General features: G+C 40.0%; 1 protein-coding gene and 1 long non-coding RNA gene across 6 annotated transcripts in view; one reads left to right on the top strand and one right to left on the bottom strand.

The window, feature by feature from the left end:
* Positions 1–13958, bottom strand: part of CA10 (carbonic anhydrase 10) — a 192750-nt gene that overhangs the window by 99327 nt on the left and 79465 nt on the right. The gene's annotated exons all lie outside the window — the stretch shown is intronic.
* The window catches only part of LOC133270333 (uncharacterized), a 195832-nt gene that overhangs the window by 170132 nt on the left and 11742 nt on the right, over positions 1–13958 (top strand). For 2 of the 4 annotated variants that reach the window (XR_009743744.1, XR_009743747.1), the window contains exon 3: positions 7098–10538. This is a non-coding gene — a long non-coding RNA (uncharacterized LOC133270333). Of the gene's footprint in view, positions 1–7097; positions 10539–13958 lie in introns of those variants that run through there. The other 2 variants (XR_009743745.1, XR_009743746.1) reach the window with 2 other exon arrangements.

Here is a 13958-nt window from a genome sequence, read left to right as displayed (position 1 = left end):
CTCACAATGAAAATAGACACCTGAACATCTTTGAAAGACACAGACTCATTCTAGCACTAAGTTCTATTGATGAAGATGGGGCTCAGAACATTTGTAAATCTTCATCAGGTTTGTAACTATGTTAAAAATATGGTCCCAGAATTCTTCCAAGGTTTCCTCTGAAAATTCTGTCATGGAAATGGCGCTATGTTTCAGAAGAAAGTGTTAATGGAACAGCTTTGTCTCTCTTGGAGCATTCTTTACTGTGATGTTTATCCCTATGGTGCAGAAAATAACAGAATTAATGGTTTTAATTAAAATGAGGAACAAACATTTTGACGGAAAGCGCAGCAGGGAAAAAAAAGCCCTACCAAAGCGATTTCAACCAAAGAACTCCCACGAAGAGCATCTGGGTTTTCTGACTACTCGTCAGGAAAGCATTCTTTCAGTTATGTATAACCCAGCAGTCAAATTCATGCATGGTGATTGTTACATTTTTGGCAAAACAGAGAAAATCCATGTACAAAATCAGTCTTGGTTAACTCAAAACAATTTAAAACTTACAAAACGCAAGTGACCTATTATATTTCCTTCAAACTATTTCTTGATGATATTCTGAGTATATTCAAAAGTATACAATACATAACGCTCCCCGAGTATGTTTTCTTCATATTCGTTACAGCTGTTAACAGGACAACAGTAAATAGAGAACAGTGTTTGAGGATTTCTTTGGGAGAAACAATGCAGATCAGTCTGAGTGAATGGAACTGGGAGCAAACAACGCATTTTCCTTTTAGAGGGAAAGGAGATTTCTCAAGCAAAGTCAATATGTTTACTGTCATTAGCCCTAATTCCTGCTCCAAATGGGACAGCTGAAATCCTCATCACATCTCAAATGACACCTGTCCTCCCACAGAATCCACACAGATACTGTCAGTTGCACTTCTCCACATTCAGGGACTGGCATCTCTTTCTGCAATTCATCTTTTCCGCCCTGTGCAGACACAACATGTGCCTGTTTTCCCAAAATGGTACAGCACAATCTGTGGATGAGCAGTTACCTCTGAATGTGTTCCAGTGACTGTAGATGGAATACATCTTCCCTGTCTGTTTCCTTATCGTATTAATGTTTGCTCCAAGTTTTCCTTCTCAAGGACTCACACAACACAGAGTATTCATTTGCATCCAGTTTTACAAAGTCCCCAAGGGGCTGCCATGTGGATGCTCGTGGTAGGTCTCAGTGAGGCTAAGGAATGCCACCTCTCCCTGTTTAGCCATGATTTTAGTGATTTGGGATTTGGCCTTGATAAACTTAACAGGGCACAATGGATAAAGATATTCAAGGATAGATTTGTGTTTCAGTAATACTGGTGCAAATCCAGAATTATACTGGATTTGTATTTATCCGAGACGAGACTATGAAGTACACAGGGTTTTTTTACAGCATTACTGGAATGTTTTTGTATGCATAAATGAGTAAATATTAGTTTCCCTAAAACACATTGCTCTTGGAGGGATGATTAAAGGACGAGATGAAAGAAAAAAACCCTTCAGTCAACTACTAATTGGAGCTGCTAACCAGATTTTTTCCTGACTATTGCTTTTTCTGATGAATTCTGGTTTACGGCATATGGTTTCAGTCAAGCTAGTTACCAAACTTCTATTATGCCTTTCATATCTTCAGAGAAGATATTGCCTCAAGGTCTAATTTATAAGTGAGAAAGACTATGCTGTAATTGTCAGCAATAAACAGCAAAAATGTTGTCTTTATGAACCACTGCAAAATGTTTTTTCCTTAGACTATGAGTTTCCTTCATTCATATTAATAGAAAATTACAGTCTTCCAGGAGGGTTATTGAGCTATGACTGATTTTTCTGCCATACAGTTTGTGCCAGCAGTTAACTGTAGTATCACTTGAGTGTCTAACTTGCACAAATAGGCATGGTGATAGCTAACTACTACTATGTATGCCAGGAAGATGGGGCTGAAAAATAACGAATGTGGTTTTATTCACTGCATCTGATAGGAAACCCCACAGAAAGCTGCAGGATTTTATCAAATGGCCCTCTGTTGGAATTAAGGTTTTATCACATTTATAAAAAAATACTCTTGATGATCATATGTTTTAGTGAATTATAGTTACTAAAAAAGGCTGTTCAGTTTTAGATAACTCATCATTACAAAAGCGGTACTATTTGTGTAACAGAGATTCCCCAGCATTAAAAATGGTGTGACTCATCATACTCCTGCTTCTAACCTCCTCCTTAAAGTGGCTAAATGTTTCAGCATCAGGCATTCTTGTTAGGGAAACTCTGAAGTGCTGAGAAAATAGAGAGGAAAATACCACTGACAGGAAGGAAAACAACCACAAAAACTCATGTAATGTAGACAAAGGGAGTAGTAACAAGAGCAAGAAAAGGACTTGGGAATAAAGAGGGCCTCTTGTGGGGCGGGGAGAGGAGGAAAGGACTATCATCAGGAAGCTCCACAGGGATTTGAAGTAAGACATTCTGCTGCTTTAATCCCAAGCAATTACGCTGGCACTATCTCCTGTTGCACAGAATGTGACACAATGAAAGCCACCCACACTATTAAAAATGAGAAGGAAAGACCTATTCGGTGACACCACGGCAGCACTATGAAACTTCCCAGTCCTTGCAAGACAAGGCAAAAGCTTTTATTTAACGTTCTGGCTTGTTGAGCACAGCTTCTCCTTCTGATGTGCCCCCGTGCTTACAATAAACAGCTTTTGGGGTTTTCAAAGGCCTCAGCTTTGCTTCAGTGTGTTTAATCACCTGCGAAAGCTGTTTATTACCTTGTATACTTCCCCCATCATGAACATTATCCTTTAAGTATAAGGCTTTATGGTGAGTCTAAGCAGGCCAAATGATGCAAGGGGACACGACACTATCAAAGCTGTGTGCAAGCACAGATGAAATAAATCTATATGAGGACTGCAGAGCACGAAAGTGGGAAAGATAAGCTACAGTAACACAGTGCAATGATTTCACAGGCACTCAGCTTATCCTTTAAAATACACCCTTGTTTGTTGAGAGCCACGCTGGCAATCTCCTACATGACTGTCAAAGAAAGATGTATGCATTCAAAGAAAATTATGAAGGGATCATGCTAGACAAAGCCAGAAAGGCTAATAAAGGGCATTTGTGTGTGCTTTACTTCTGAAGGCTTCAGCTAAGGTGCTGTAAAGCAGCTGCAAATATAATGAAAAAAAGCAGTATACTGAGAAAGTATTTAAATGAGAATATGTGGTATTACACAGAGCACTTCTGTTATCAATAGAGAAGGACTATGTAAAGAACCCTTTCTAAAAGGATATCAAGACCAGGAACAAACAATCAAAGGCTTTTTAATAGACAAGAGTAGTTTTTCCTCCTGCGACAGGCAGAGATAGAGAGATGGCTGCATTCCGTTCAGGGACCGTTACGTATTTTCTTGCAGGTATTTTTACTTTGGGTAAGAACATCATAATATCTAGGCATGTTGCTACCAGGTTTGGTAACAAGGATACAAAATGGTGACCAGCATAACATCAAACACAGAGTGACAGTGATACATGCCCTTGTTTCAAAAGAAGCCTCATCTCACTGGAATTCCTGACTTCTGCGTGGTCATGTTTTACAGAGAAAATGAAAACCCCTCCCCAGGGTCTTACAAAATGGAAAGATAAAGCTGACATAAATTGTATGTTGGAGGCAGAAGCATTGGGCCAAATACCTTTCCTTGCCTTTAATGTCCTGAAGTATTTCCACCCAGAAGGCATTTTACAGCTGTTGACAAGTTTGCCAATTCCTACTCAGTAGAAATTATGAATTTACTGCTCCCGTGTGTGGGTTTTTAAAACTCTATTTTCCTTTTATTTAGAACTTTGGCTGCTAAAAGACCTTTCCATGCCAGGAAAATTCTCACTTCTCTCTTATGTTTTAACTGAGCTTTTGTTGCATTGTGTGCATTTCTCCATTTCTCCCCTAATTTCTTGAATTATTGTATTCAACTCTAAGAATTTTTTAACTTCCATTGATTTCTCAAACCCACACTCAATGAGTTCTACTGTAAAAACATAGATTTAATAGCTAAAAACAATAGTTTGTTGCACACCCATTTATGCTATTTTTTATTTCAAATGTGTTTGGCAAAATGAGGTTTTGTTACTCCATAGCAGTATATAAGTAGTTAAAATATCCATTGATTCCTCAACTACAACCAAGTATTACTTGCTATCCCCTTCCAAATAGATCCCTTTGATTACCAGAAGCAACTCCTTTGAATGCAACAAGATTCTGTGTTAAAGCAAATCAAACAAAATTTGGTTAATGAAAACAGATGAACATGTAGGCCAGTGTTGGATCCTCAGCTTCAAAAGGTTATGCAGAAACACAAAGCAGACTCCAGAAGTTGTGAATTAAAGTTGCTTGCAAACCCTAACAGGCCAGATTAACAATCCTATTGGTTTACTACTGGTTTCTGCAGGTAGGGCTCCTTAAGAAAACATAATTTGGGTAACTGTGGCATAAAAGACCACTCAATGTGCTACTGACTTTAGGGATGCAAAGTTGCAAAAATAATTAATCTTGGGGTTTTAAGAAATATAAATCAGGATATTCATCATTATTTCACTATGCTTATAAGATGATCAGTTGAATTAGTAAGCTAAAACTGATGGCATTTGAAGCAAGTAGTGTTGCAGATGCTAAATAACCGGTGTAATCGTGAAATCAGTACAGGTTTCTATAAATTCCAATCTATCATGAAAAAATATATTTCCAGTGAATGCTTTACCGTTTCATCTCATCAACTTCACTGCAAATTTGCCTAGCTACCTTGAATTCACAACACATTTACTGTGAGGTGTCAAACACTCTGAACTGCTTTATAGTCAAGAAAGAATGGGAAAATTAATTTCATTAAACTGCAAGCATCTAAAAAATAGGTTTTCCTTACCAAAAAAACCAGTCATTTCCTCAGGCTGTTCTCAGATGCCTGTGTTACAGCAGATGAATACCAGTTAACCTTTCTGGAGAGAAGTTAGGATTAAAGTAACTAGAATCTGCTCAACAGCCAGACTCAAAGCGGTGTTAGCTGACAGAGCTTTCTGGAGGTTTCTAGTCCAGTCTGCTCTAAGCAGCAGTATTGTCAGTCCTGCCTAAAGCAATCCATGGCTTTATTTGGCTCAGTCTTTCTCATGGATTTTGTGTCAAAAAGGAAGAAGAGGGTGTGCCTTGCACATAGGCCATGCTCAGTATCTCTCACTGAATCCAGTGTAACAAAGGATACTTCCTACCTTTCCTTGGTGCCTTTTGTGTGCATTTGTGGAAATGTGGCACAGATGCAGACACAACTACATGAAGGATGATGCTAAATTTTCAGTTGTGGTTATTGAAATCCCATAAGCAGCCACAAGTCCTTTCCCCAGTCAATGCCCCATCCTGAAGCCATCAAAAGGCGGCAGCAGCAGCAATTCCATTTTACCAAAGCTAAGTAATGTACCCACAAGACTCAACTTACATATTACAGCTAAGTGACAACTTTCAGTCACAGCCACCCTCCTTCAGATGGAAAAGTTTTTTCCTGTGCTTTTAAAACAGCAGATAATGCTGAAAAACTAACCAGCAAGTGCTTAGATAGTTTGTATTTGTTGGCTAGCTGCACAGAACTTCCTCTCCCTTCTTAGAAGTACTACTGGTAATGTCATATTTGTTACCGTATGTTGCTAGCAAATGAATTAAATTTATGACTTAACCAAGCATGAAATTATGTTTTCAATAATAATCAATAAAAGCTGCATAAGCTAGGGACAATTACATATCTCACTGAAGAATCCAGTTTCACCAACGGTGTCCATTTCAATCGTTAAATAAAGTGTGATTGCCTATCTATAGTGCATCGAGACAGAAAGCTGATAGCCCAGTTAGCTTCAATGAGCCAATAGAGGATGCAGGTCGTAAAGCTTATTGATTGGGCTCAAAATACCATAAAGAGCTAATGAAATGTAACTTTCATTTTGCAAAGAATTGCAAAATACGTCTCTCTAATGCTTTGTGGTCTCTTGCTAGCATGGCAGATCTTGAGCACTATCCTCACTCCGGGATTGCTGTTCCAGTTTCCTTCTTGTTTTCAGCCAGTTTCTGTCCTAATTGTGTACTGGTCCTTACGCTCTCTGCAGTAGTATCATTCTTTTTCATGGCTTTTGATGTGCAAAGCTCCTCTTTCTTTCTGTCTTCTCATGCCATTAAAAAATGACTGCAGTCAGACTAACAGTAATATTTATAAAGTTTGTTGTAATAGTTTGACATACTCAATATTTCATCTAGCACAGCTGCTTTATTCTCCCATTACATACACCAGATGCTGTAATATTGCTCCTAATTTATGCATGGAGCGATCGGTTAAAGGCTGCTGCGGGCATCACACCGTGCAGCGCCGGCTTTTGGTTCAGCAGCACAGCTCTCCAGTAATCACCTCTCTGCTGCTCACAGGAAATCGACAGTCCCAAACCTTCTAAAGATATAACAGATGGTATCTGGCAGTGGCAGGAAGAAAAGTTTAAGTGCTGGCATGCATTTTGCTCCCCCCAGAAGCTGCTCTTTTTAGGTATCTCTTCAGTATATAGCTCATTGCACATCCCTTTATTCCTGTGATTAGTTACGCAGGGCACGATGGTGCACTAAAAAAAAGACAAACATTACTAGACAAAGGATTTTAGATGTTGAAACAGGCACATGGTTTTATAGCTAAAGGGCTTTCAGGAAAAGACCAGTCTAAATGGAAGAGGATATGAGCAAAATCCACTGGCCAAAATAATACTTAATCCTTTCAATGAGATAATCAGAGAGCCCAGAACCGAGGCATGAGACTGGACCAAGAATACATCATTATTGACAGCATTATCAGAGATCTGGAAAGAAAACAGGTTTTTACTCAAAGAATGATGGAGATGCAAGTGAAATACTCCCTGACTTGTGATGATCCCTGGGTTATCTAGGGCCTTGTAGAGGTTTTCATTGGCACAACCTTCAATGAACAAACATATTGTGGAGTCTGTGGTGAAGAATATATTCATAACTGTGCTTCTGATTTCATATTTTTTGCTTATTTGTAGAGTATGACAGGCAATTGGTAGCAGTCCAGGCAGCAATACATACAACATGAGAGTCGTTGAGAATGAAGTGTCGGCCCTTTCATGAGGATGTTATGCCTTCACTTGCAGAGGTGAGCATTCATTATGAAGCTGATTAAGGCTTCTTCCTGCTAAACAGTTTCTCCTCTTCTCCTGCACTGTTTTGGGAGAGTAGGAACAGGAGGTGCTAAAGCAGCTGGACACATATAAACATCTTGGTGATATTTGCAGTGATATTCTAAGGGGAACTGAGTAAACCTTCAACTTCAAACAGCATTTAAAGAACATGACATTTGGAAAAATATCAGTCCATTCAAATATCCTGAGCTCTTCAGGCAGAAGTTTCACCCAAACCATGGAGAGGAATGCAGAGCTGCCCACCATGGCTGGTTGAGCTCCTCACCAGCTGTGCAGTGCCAGCTCAAATACCCTGGTTTCACAATTCAAGCCAATAACCTCTGCTTGTTCTCCTCTGAGCTACCTTAGATACTTCTGAGCAGATTCTCTTGTAGTGCACCTTCGGCTTGTGAGACCACATTGCTGGAAGGGGATTTTAGCTGTGATGTTGCTCAGTACAATAGTCCTTACACATGGCCTTGCATTGCATTTTGCCTTGGTTTTCATGAGGTTTTGTGATGATTAGCTCCCTAACTTGAATTCATCACAGTGGTAAGAAAACAGCATACTATTTATGTTCAAATACTGCTGGATTTTCTACATGAAGAATGAAAACCCTTGGGTGAGACACTCCTTGGGTACATTAGGATTTTTATCCAAGCTCTATTATATTCTTATTACCTTATTAATTTTATTTTGCCTATGATGTTAGTTCTTAGTGCTGTGCTCTCTGATGCTTACTGAAAATGATGCATATCTGCTGGAGAAAACAGCAGCCAAAAACTGATGTGCAAAACAGTGATGTTAACAGTGGCAGTCTACAGGATATGCATTTTCTGTCTTTAAATATACAACTACGCCTGAAATTCCCTGTTTGTTACAAAAACTTTGATAGCTGCTGCCTTCACAGAGACACACTACTTGCAAAAAGATGTCTATGACAAAAGATACAGCAAATAATTTGTAATAGTAGTAACTAGCTGGTTGTTCCCTGCTTTCCGTGCACTAACTCCAGTATCTGCTGGCCAGTTTTATCCAACTTTGACAAAGAAGCAGGTATCTCAGTGTTTTGTGAAAACTGGGTAGAAGAAAGGACCAAACTGATTTTGTACTGAGGAACAGGCAGGTAAAACTCAGGCATTACAGACTGCTGTTAGCAGCAGCCAGCTGGACAATCAGAAAGTGCATTTGCAGGGCACAGAGGAACTTGGAAATAACCACAGCATTTTCTGCCTTTGTCTTCTAATGGAGGGGATCTGTGGAGTAGTGGAGAAGTGATAATGGGGAACAGAAGCTATAAAGAAGCTTAAAATGAGATTCTGTAGGAAACCAGGCTGCACTATTTCTTCTGTTTATGGAACACTGTGTTAACAGAAGATTGTCACAGAGGCCTCCCCAAAGGTCAAAAAAGATACAAAAATAGTTTACAACCAGTATGTAGCTACTTCAAGGACTGAAGATATTTGGGTGGTGACAAATGGTTAAGTAGATGGCACAAAATTCTGCACAAGAGTAAGGATCACTCCATCTGAAATTTGATCATAGATGCTGGCATACATCCCTGTGCTTCCAAACAATATCCTTCTGTAAATACATATATATATAAAAGGAGTGCAGTGTAAATTCTATAAAAAGCCTGGATACAACATCCATCTGGTGATGGATAGACAGTGGGCTTACTTGCTCTGAGGAGATTTCAAATAGAAAAGATAAAATGCTAAAGCCTAAACTTGAGGTTTAGAGGCATGGATTTACTGTTGGGTGGCTGATGAATCTGAGAATATCTCCAATATCACTGCCTCTCTCCATGCCAAATCCACCTTGGTGTTGAGGTTCTAGGTGCAGAGCTTATCTCTCCCTGGGTGTTCAAATTTGTCTCTGAGCAATATCAAACAAGGAGACCCATTTAATGGTGTTTCTGTGCTTGTAATTGAGCAATACCTAGTAAATAGCCCCATATGTATCAAACAGAGCTCCACATCCCAATCCATCTTCAGGCTACTGAAACCATGGCAGCCTGTCATTTTTAATGAAACACTGAAAGAAAAGATCAGGAATGTATATTTGCATTAAAAGCTTAAGTCAGTCAAAACTAGCTATTAATGTCCATCATATAAATAACATGCTTTACCAAACTAAACACAAAAGTACATTTATTTGGAAGGGCTGTGATGTCATCAAAAGTACATTTGTGTGATTAAAAATAATTCACATTTTAATCCTTTTTTTTTTGCTAAGCTTTTTTGCTTAGTCCATTTGAACGGTATTTTGGGTAGAGGTCTCAAATAGTTCTAGATGAAATAGGACTAGATAAAATACTTAGTTAGGGCTAAATACTTAGTTAAGGCAAAGTATCTTCAAAGGAGCTTTTAAGTGCTACCTCAGCGCTGCTGTGCTGCCCTTGGCATCGCCCTGGAAGATGCTGTGATTTAAAGCCGTATCTGTGATGTATTTCTTTGCACTGTTTGTGTAGCAGGGAATGGAGGACTGCAGATTGTGAGTACAGGGATTTAATACTATCAGGAGCAAATTAGGATGTTGATACGCTGCCTCCAGCTGCTGGCAGGGCATAGAAGAAAGGGAATAAAAGGTATACTCATTCCTTTTTGCTACACATCCAGGACAATAATAAGGACAATTAGTCCTTATTAACTCTTGCCCTATTAATCTTCTCTTCTTCTTCCCCTTCCTCCTCACCAAATATGTATACCTCAAATGTATCTACGTGGCAAGATGCCATGTAAGTTAGTGCATTCTACATAGCACCCTCTCCTGCTGAATAGCTTCCCTGAGGCAGGTGGCACTGAGCTGTTAAAATAACTGAAGAGTGCAGCATGCAGTATATTTTTTTCCTGAGCAGGATGTCACAGGTTAGAGATCAGCACTACTTTTATATGTATCTGTTGTACATTTTCACCTTGATTCCAAAAGCAGCTTTGAGCTAGTCAGACCTTGTGCATTCCTAACGTCTTTCCTGAAAAAACAGAATTAGCTCTTAATAGTCACTTCAGATGCTCCAAGTGCCTGTGAAACCATCCCCTCAGGGTGCATCAGCACCGTATGAAATTCCTTCAGATGGTTTCAAGTTATGATGCAAGTTACACAAATTAAAGTTCAAGAGAACTTTACAGAAGCCATCCCTTTACCTGTTCACTGCACTATTTAGAGCTGGAGCTGATGCAATGGAGCCAAAACATAAATTCACAAAATCAACATTGTTTTGACTTCCCTTACACATGATTCTGTTTATTCAGACTGGTGCTTTAATCAGTGTCTTACAGTTACTTATAAGGGGACCAAGAGCATTCTCAGGTTGGAGACAACACCAAGCTGGGCAGGAGTGTGATCTGCTTGAGGGTAGGAAGGCTCTACAGGGGGATCTGACCAGGCTGGATAATGGGCTAAGGCCAATTGTATGAAGTTCAACAAGGCTCAGTGCCAGGTCCTTTATGTGGTTCACAGCAATCCCATGCTCACAACAGGCTTAGGGAAGAGCAGCTGGAAAGCTGCCCAGCGGAAAAGGACCTGGGGGTGTTGATCAACAGTAGCTGAACATGAGCCAGCTTGTGCCCAGGTGGCCAAGAAAGCCAAGAGCATCCTGGCTTGTATCTGCACTAATGTGGCAGCAGGAGCAGGGCAGTGACTGTCCCCGTGTCCTGGGCACTGGTGAGACCACACCTCGAATCCTGTGCTCAGTTCTGCGCCCCTCACTCCAAGAGAGACATTGAGGTGCTGGAGCGGGGCCAGAGAAGGGAATGGAGCTGGTGCAGGGCCTGGAGCACAAGTGTGATGGGGAACGGCTGAGGGACCTGGAGAAGAGAAGGCTCAGGGGAGACATCGTCGTTCTCTACAACTACCTGAAAGGAGGTTGTAGTGAGATGAGGTCGGTCTCTTCTCCCAGGTAACAAGTGACAGGACAAGAGGAAACAGCCTCAAGTTGCACCAGGGGATGTTTAGATTGGATATCAGAAAAAAGTCTTCACTGAAAGGGTTGTCAAGTATTAGAACAGGCTGCTCAGGGCAGTGGCTGAATTGCCATCCCTGGAGGGATTCAGGAGATGTGTCAGTGTGGCACTTAGGGACATGGTTTAAAGATGGACTTGGTAATCTTAAAGCTCTTTTCTATCCTAAGCAATTCTATGATTCTGCAGTGAATTTTCAGCTTCTGAAAAATTCTGGCTAATAAACTGCAGAACAAACCTCACATGTTCGCTCATCTTTGTCTGACTGCTGAAATGACGAAGGATAGGATACAGCTTTAGAAAAAAGAGGTAAGCTAAGAGTGTCATACACATGCACACAAAGGCAAACATACAAACATTTTTCCTGTAAGGAAATTGTTGTAAATTGAGACAGGAAAGATGAACTGGATCCTAGAAAAGGACGTAACACATTGGTCATTTTCTACTGATGTATCAAGATTCTACGCTTTATTTCTATCCTTCTATGCAAGTTTACAAAAGGAAATGTTTCTTTATCTTAATCATAGTTAAAACAAACTCCCCAATGATTTTTGGTGGTCAAGTTTAACTTCCTAGTTTTTCAGTTTGAAAGCTAAAATTTCCATTGTCAGACCTACATTGATAGTTTGGGTCGGTTCCTTGTTCAAGGACACAAGCAATTGCTTGATAAAGAAGCTGGCGGTAAAACTGTTCAGTAATAATTGCTTTCAGCTGAAAGTTACATAAACCAAACAAGAGTTACAGATTCAAACACCTACCCAAGTGACACAGGGGCTACTACACATCTGAGCAATACTACTATGGGCTGTGATTTTTCATCACTTTCTGTACAGGAACAACATATCCCAGATAAAAAAAGGGTACACACAAAAGGCTTATTTTCTCTTTCCAGTTTTATTGCAAGACCTGCAGTCCCCTGTAATACACAGTCCATTACAGTAAGAACAGCTTCCTACCCCCAATTTATGTATGTTTTCCTGCTGTGCTCCAGCATCATCTACTGATGGTTTACTCAGCCTGTTAAGCGACATGCAGCTTAAATCCCCCCACTGCTGTACCATCCAGATCCCAGTTTGATGAGGAGGTGCTGGTTTTGACTATTAGACACAGTTCACTGACCACTGCTTCAGGTTTTTCCCCTTAAGCTGCTTTCTAGCATCTGATCCTAAAATACCTTTATAGGCAAGCTTCAGTCTTCAACAACCAGTTGAATAGTACCGGCAGGAGAAAAGTGAACTTGCACTTCTCCCTAGCACCAAGCTGCTACCCATTATTCTGAATGGCACATCTGACTGCCACAGCAATGTGCATTTCACCCTGGCAGCAGGGTTACTCATCCCCATCTTTTCTAGATTCTATCAGAATTGACATGCATCTGTTATAAAGTACCTCTTCCAGCTGCAAGAAATCCCTGCCAAACGTGTGGTGATTTCCTCATTACATTCAGTGTAAAATGATACAGGGACATGTGACCAAGAAAACTATTATCTGTTGTGCATCTTCCCCAGATATCTTGATTTGGGTAATATGATTCAACTTCTGTGAACAAAATGACATGGAACATCCCCCTCCATTCCAGCAGGCTCTCAGTTAAAAACATTCCTTTGATATTGTGCCAAGAATACCCGCTTTCAGGAAAATATTATCATCTTTTACTAAGTTTCAATATGTGATACATTTATTATTTTATGTTTGTAACCAAAAAAAAAGCAAAGCTTGAATCATCCTTCTAAGAGCAGGAAATGTGTTTTAGCAATGTTAGAATACAAAATTATACTCCATTTAAAGCATATGGTCTTAGGAAACTTGCACACTTTTACTATGACAGCAGCATCAGTGTGAGAGAAAAGAAAATCTTCAGCCTCTTCATATCACTGGTTATAGCCCCAAGTACAGAATCAAGTACAAAGACAAGATGTATGTTACTTTTACTTCTGGAAGGCTTGAAATAAATATGTAGGTTTATAAACTGACCTGAGGGCAAGATGAAATAAATCCAAATAAGATACTATCAAAACAATGCATCACGCATATTAGAAGATAGGAAAAGGGCATTAAGAGCAACGCTGGTACTTTTGAAAATCCCTTTGAATATATCAAACTATCAGTAGTTGGAGGCCAGCTGCAGCTCCAGTCGTTTTTTTGAAGCTACGTTATTAGAAACTGAAAACAAGAAAAGAGCTTTTTGAAATAAATAGTTGAGGAGGTAAAAAGGCAAGCAATGGACAAGACCTTTGACTAGTATCAGTTAGCCCAGCTTCAATATCACAGACCCTTTAACCTTCTAACTAATCTACTCCCCAGTGTCCATAACAGTGGTCCCCCTTGATGTTTCAGATAACATCCCACTGAATGCGTTTCCAGGGTTTGCACATGCCCCTCTGCAAGGGTACCAGGGTTGCTTTTAATTACTACACAGCTGCAGCTGAGATATGGTTTATATATAATAACAGCATATAATTGGAAAGGTACTGCTGCCAAAATGAGAGCATACCCTGAGCTCCAAACCAGGGCACACCAAAGCTTGTGGTGTAAACCTGCTGAGTCACTTCTTGCCCAATTTGGGATCTGCTCAGAAGTTTCCCATGGCAGACAAGTGGGCTTGTTTTACGACACTAGACAAGATTAAACGTCAAGCATGGCAGTTATACTGGAGCAAGAAAACCTTGATGCTGTAAAGAAGCTGTAAAAATACATCTTTGTGCCCACTCAGGACTCCTTGATGATTTCAGTGGTGCTCCACTAGCACAGACAACCAGGAAAT

Source organism: Pezoporus flaviventris, unplaced genomic scaffold (assembly GCF_033815535.1).
Source record: "Pezoporus flaviventris isolate CSIRO_AGI_PZ_B2104156 unplaced genomic scaffold, CSIRO_AGI_Pfla_v1 ptg000020l, whole genome shotgun sequence".
Taxonomy (NCBI): Eukaryota; Metazoa; Chordata; class Aves; order Psittaciformes; family Psittacidae; genus Pezoporus; species Pezoporus flaviventris.
Note: the sequence above shows the minus strand (reverse complement) of the source record. Positions and strands in the feature narration are given on the sequence as shown.